This window comes from Cucurbita pepo, chromosome LG01 (assembly GCF_002806865.2).
Source record: "Cucurbita pepo subsp. pepo cultivar mu-cu-16 chromosome LG01, ASM280686v2, whole genome shotgun sequence".
Taxonomy (NCBI): domain Eukaryota; kingdom Viridiplantae; phylum Streptophyta; class Magnoliopsida; order Cucurbitales; family Cucurbitaceae; genus Cucurbita; species Cucurbita pepo.
In genome coordinates, this window is record NC_036638.1 from 12542313 (window position 1) to 12548190 (window position 5878).

At 42.6% G+C, this 5878-nt stretch overlaps 2 pseudogenes; both read right to left on the reverse strand.

Annotated features, from left to right (window-relative positions):
• Nucleotides 1–19: 19 nt before the first annotated feature.
• LOC111782744 lies at nucleotides 20–138 on the reverse strand (annotated as a pseudogene).
• A 478-nt stretch (nucleotides 139–616) lies between these two features.
• On the reverse strand, nucleotides 617–735 carry LOC111782760 (annotated as a pseudogene).
• Between the last annotated feature and the right edge of the window lie 5143 nt (nucleotides 736–5878).

Sequence of the window (5878 nt, forward strand, 5' to 3'; positions counted from 1 at the left end):
GACGTGAGCGTGCGAGTGGGGGGTGCAATACGAGGACTTCCCAAGTGGTCACCCAACTTAGTACTACTCTTGCCCAAGCATGCCTAACTGGAAAGTTCTGATGGGATCCGGTGCATTAGTGCTGGTATGATAACACCCGACATGCAATGTGCACAAATTGCATTTAACGCATGCGGGGCGACATGATCGAGGCGACGATGGATGCACGCACATGCTCAGAACGGCCGGTGGGGCCCGTGTAGACACGTCGGGGAGAAGAAACGCGATGGGCATGAGTGTGCGAGCGGAGGTGGTTACCATTGAGAACGTCCCAAAGTGGTCACCCAACTTAGTACTTCCCTAGCCCAAGTGCGCTTAACTGTAGAGTTTTGATGGGATCCAATGCATTAGTGGTGGTATGATCGCACCCGACATGCAATGCGCACAAATTACATTTAACGCTTGCGAGGCGGCATAATCATGGCGACAGTGGGTGCACGCACGTGCCCGAAACTGTCAGCGAGGAGAAGAAACGCGATGGACGTGAGCGTGCGAGCAGGGGCGGTTGCTATTTGTAAAGAAAGGAAAAAAAGAACGGGGAGAAATTGAAATAACCAGTAAAAGAAATAAAAAAAAAGGGGTGGAACATGAGTACTTCCCAAGTGGTCACCCAAATTAGTACTACTCTCGCCCAAGCACGCTTGACTGTGGAGTTCTGATGAGATCCGGTACACTAGTGCTGGTATGATTGCACCAGACATGCAATGCGCACAAATTGCATTTAACGCATGCGGGGCGACATGATCTAGGCAATGGTGGGTGCATGCACGTATTAAGGGGAATGAAGCATTTCTTATAAGGGTGTGGAAACGAATCGCTAGTAGATGTGTTTTAAAACTGTGAGACTGAAGATGATGCGTAACGGGCCAAAACGGACAATATCTACTAACGATGGCCTTGGGTTGTTACAAATGGTATCAGAGCTAGACACTGAGCAGCGTGCTAGCAAAGACACTTGGCCTCCAAGAGGGGTAGATTGTGAGATCCCACATCGGTTGGAGAGGGGAACGAAACATTTCATCATGCCTATACATAAATTAGGGCCTAATCAGGTTTTTCAACCTTCTTGCGTATCTAGCAAAGTACATTCAACATATCATGTTAGAGTCGCAACAATTCAAGTCCAAAAACATGCAATTGAGCTAAATCATTAAATATTCCATTTCCTATGATTGGTTTAACCCTCCTACCCATGTCACTCATCCCAATGTCAAGTATTTGTGGTCAGAGGTCTGACCACTAACTGCTTCCAACTATTAAGCGGCTAGGACATTATGAGAAATATCGCTCGATATTGGTCAACTGTTAGGGTGACTCACTAATAGACCAAATAATGCATCTCAACTGAGAGAGGGGGCGATCCTCGTGCTTGCCAAGCTACTACCCTCATGTTATTCTTCACCCTTGTAGACGAGTTCCCGATCAAGGAATAGTTGGGGATCCCTTACTTGTACCAAAGTAAGGTCTTTATATGGTGCATTGTACTTCAAGGCACGACTTGCTACTCTAGCTCCTAGGTGGTCACTATGGATGACTGCGGATCTATATTCCTATTATAGGTTCACTAATAGAAGCTACTGTCTTGACTGTTAGTCCCCACAGGGCCATACAACTTGTGAGAAGTGACCCCTATATCTATCATCACCATAGAGACCTCTATCCCTCCTTGTAAATGAGTTCATGATTAGGAGTGAGCTGGCGAGCCCACTAATTGTTCTTGTATGGTAAGTTGTTGATCTACTCAACACTAGCTGCTAAGACACGGGTCGACTTTGGTATAACTTGTATTCACACTCTAAAATCGGACATCTAGGTTTGTTTGTGATAACATAGCCGTTTCACCCCTCATGAGCTGATAAGAAAATCTTTCAAATCTATAATATCATTAAGGGTCTTGAGCACCCCTAGTTGTACTAAACCCCTTGAGAATTGAGGGGAGTTGTCCCGAGCAACTTGTATGTATTGATCTAGGGTTTTGAACTGCTCATCACACCCTAGTGCACATTTATGGTCCTACTAGGCTCGAAGTTTTGGAACAGTGTCGTCTCCTAACTAACCATCCTTAGGGGTCAATGTATGGCCCTCGGTTCACATATATAGCCTAGGTAGAGAAATTCATGTTAGCAAATTCATATACTCTCTATTCATGCTATTCTAAATCAATCCTACATATAAACTTATATAGAATAGTCTAAAATGAGCCTTTACGGAGTTTGGGATGTTTGGGTACTCAGTTTTCCAATTTTAATATCCCAAGTGGGTCCTAAAATGAGTCAAGAGAAGAAAATTGGTGAAAAAGTCTTGAAAATTAGATTTTGAAAGGTTATAGAACATGAAAAACTAGTAATTGGCTGCCTGTTCACCTTGTCAACTTTGACTTAGGTTAGCTTCTATTTCCCCATGTCTGCCCTATTTTCTCGCACTTTCTCACCTCATCGTCATAGTTTCAAACCCTCTTTCGACAACGAGCTCGGTTGGTAGAGAGTATATGAATTTGACCTTTCGGGTCTATTTGATAAAAAATAGAATAACATCCTAACTAGTGAACCCTTATAAGACCTTTTCTCTTGGGTCGAGGTGCTACCTTATAAGACTTTTTCTCTAGTAGGTACATTATGGTTTGTGCTTGTCTACTCTCATCATTCATGGGAGGCTAGATGGTGAACCTTACCCATAGGACCATCTAGCCACCCAAGATTGGGGGAGCGACCCCCTGTGCTTGCCAACTACTAAGGCTACCCGCGTAATCCTACGTCCCTTAATAGGATGGATGTGCTATGTAGGGTAATCCAACTGAACTTTTGTCATTCTTGGATGTCATAGAGGTCAACTAGGTTCTAGGCCGTTTAAATAAAATAAAAAATTAATGTGATAAAATTTAAATCAAAATAAAGACAAGAAGCAAGGCCATCATTAAAGTTAAAATAAAATCCAATTATAAGAAGGGTTCAAATTTATTGCGAATGAAAAAAAAAAAAAGTTTGAGATATAATTACAAAACAAAATAGAAAATATTCAAATACAAAAATGGACTTACGATCTACAGAGACCCCCTCTATGACCGCACCTCAAACGCTTCCCCACCTCGACCGACAACCTTCAAACACATGAAAAAAGAAAGAAAATATGTGAGTATATAAATATACCCAGTAAGCAACCTACTCGTAGGCTCTCATTGCATCTTTGACCTAGCATAAGACCACATGTTTTACTCTAGACTCTAGGTATATTGCTATTATTGTGCGCAATCTTAGTTAGCTAGCTTAGCAATATTTGAGGTGAGGCGCTACCCCACGTAACCTTGTACCAGGTGGGGGAGACATGGTGAGTGCTAGCATGCTCATCATCCATGAGGGGTTAGCTAGTGAACTCATACCACAAGCCATGAAGTCGCCCAAGGGTGAGGACATTACCCCCCTATACATGCTAGCTCCACTAGTTACCTACATGATTAACGTCCTCCCGTTGGACGAACCTTCCATGTAGGATAACCATTAACTACTAGCGTGATCAACGTCCAAGCACAGAAAAGATACACCATGCAGAGTAATCAATCAAACCAATGAGTAACACAAATCTAACTAGCCTCACATCTACCTCGATGGTACCGTATAGGAGTGCAAAGAGAAATGGAAGGTAATTAATACTATATTAGTTACTATCGACCTCGGAGGCTACCATTATCATTCTTAAATGTCGTGGAGGTCTACTAGATTTTTAGGGACATCTAGGTGACTTAAATCACATCTCTTGTTTCCAGGACATTCATAGTTAGCTCCTTGGGCTAAAAAAATCTCTGAATGCAAACATCAATAATAACTTTATTGAAAATAGAATATGTTTTTGTTTAGAAACTATGAGTTTTAGGACATAAAAGCCAACAGAAGCTTGATACCTTCCTCTTCGTACAACTTTGAGATGTTCTGGGATAAGAACTCGCCACTTCGATCGGTGCACAAGGTTTTCAGCTTGTTACCATACCTATTTTTAGTGAGTCTTTTGAACTTCTTAAACGCACGTAATGCCTCTTCTTTATCTTTGAGCTTGTTCATCCACACCCAACAACTATAATCATCAACAAGTAAGAGAAAATACTTGTTACCTGCAATCGAAGATGGGGTGATCATACTACACAATCTGCATGAACCAGTTTCATTGGTCACTCAATACGAAAACTTGTTTGAGTTGGGAAGAGTAGTGTTGTTTGTTTGGAGACTAGGCAACTTTCACATAGCTGGTTCGGGTGTATGATTTTGGGTAGCCTTGTAGCCATCTTCTTCTATTCCATCATTTTGAGTTCTAAAAATTCACGTTCCGAAGTCTTGCATGCCATAGCCAAGTTGGGTCTGTAAGTATTGTCAATAGGGAGGTGGGCTGACTGGTCTCCAATAGTATCTTCTACAGGTGGTTATGCGACCATTTTATCATCATCAACAAGGTTTTATTTTTGTCGAAAACCCTGAGGAACGAGCCAACTAACTCTGCTCTACTTCCTTCTTCTGTCATTTAACCAAGACGGATAATGTTACTCTTCATGTTTGGAATATAGTATATCTTGGTCAGTAAACGTTGGTCATCATTCTTGCACTAGAACAAGATGGATCATTTGCATTGGATTGAAACAATCGATCCATCGCCAAACTACACATTTTCAATGAGCTTCGCATCAAGCACTTTGAACTTTGTTCGATCAACGGTCATGTGGTTGCTTGCTCCATTGTTAAGGTACCACATGTTGGTCTCTACTCGGTCTTCTCCTTTTGTGAGAAGATTTTCCATAACCTTTTCTTCGTTGGGAATCAATAGGTTGGGCATCTTCTCGGCCAACATTAGTGCGGGCAATTGATCTTGCGTGAGTGTAAGGTTTGCCTCCTCATCTCAATTCTTCTTGCGGCACTCTACCGCATAGTGTCCATATTTTCCACAAGAGTAACACTTGATCAATCTCTTGTCGTTCTAAGGGTTGGAATTGTCATGAGTTTATGAGGTATTGTCACGGCCTTCTCTGCCACCATGTCCGCGGCCATGTCCTCGACCACGTCCACGACCTCTATTTTCCTTGTTATGGCTGTCATGTCCCCTTGTACTTGAAAAAAAAAAAGAGTCAACTGCATTATTCTTGTTCATCCGCGCGAGCCACTCCTCATGTGTGAGTAAGAGGTGTTTTTCCTCCTCTGTCTTTATAGCCACGAAGTCTCTCCTCATGACCTTAAGACGACCAACAACCTCCTCAAATGACATATTTTTGAGGTCGTCGAACTACTCGATGGAGGTAACAATTTGCATGAATCATGGGAGAAAAACTTGAAGGAACTTCTTGAGACAGAGATCTCCTCCACCATGTTGCCTAATGAACGGAGGCCACTGACGATTGTCATCAACTTCATGGCAAAGTCATCTATTGACTCTCCGTCGTTCATGCGGATAGCCTTAAACTCACCCTTCAAGGTATGTGCCTTTGCTTCCTTGACACATTCCACACTCACATGCATTGTTTGCAACATCTCCCACGCTGCCTTTGTCGAGTCCGTTTCTCCCAACATGAGAAGAACATCCTCCGGGACTGCTTGTTAGATGATGGCAAGAGCCATCTTGTTCTTACGCTCGTCAATGTCACCATGCTCGATGACATCCTATGCCTTATGCCTGTAAGTTGACATGCATCTTGATCGACCATGCTGCGTAGTTACTCTTCGTGAGTAATGGGTATTAAAGTGTTACACTCCCCTCCTTTCCGCTCTTTATCGTTGTCACTTCTCCTTTGGAGACTTTGTATGGAGACGACATTTGTTTTCGCATCTTTGTTCTGATACCAAATATTGGATTTGACCCATAATTG